We start from the raw sequence: 335 nt of genomic DNA, 5'->3' as shown, positions 1-335 counted from the left end.
GCCAGAGGGCGGGCGGGCCCGCCGAGCGGCCCGGGTCGCCCCTGGAGGCGACGAGCTGCTTTCGGAACCGGTGGTGGTGCTGCACATGGTGAGGGCGCTAAGGCCGCTCAGTGGTCCGCTTCCCGACCGTTAGCCGCGCGCGGCATTCCACCTCCGTCTGAAGAGACCCCGCCTAGGTTTTGCATGGCAGGCCGCTGGCCCTTTAAGGCTCGCTCCGCCGCGGACGCTGGAGGGGCGGGGCTTCGAGTCACGTGGGGCGACGCCTGCGCAGAGCGGTCACGTGGCGGCTGGGCCGGGGAAATGGCGGCTTCGGGCGAGAGCGGGGCTGCGGGCGG

This window comes from Tupaia chinensis, unplaced genomic scaffold (genome assembly GCF_000334495.1).
Source record: "Tupaia chinensis unplaced genomic scaffold, TupChi_1.0 Scaffold143646_1, whole genome shotgun sequence".
Lineage (NCBI taxonomy): Eukaryota > Metazoa > Chordata > Mammalia > Scandentia > Tupaiidae > Tupaia > Tupaia belangeri.
Note: the sequence above shows the minus strand (reverse complement) of the source record.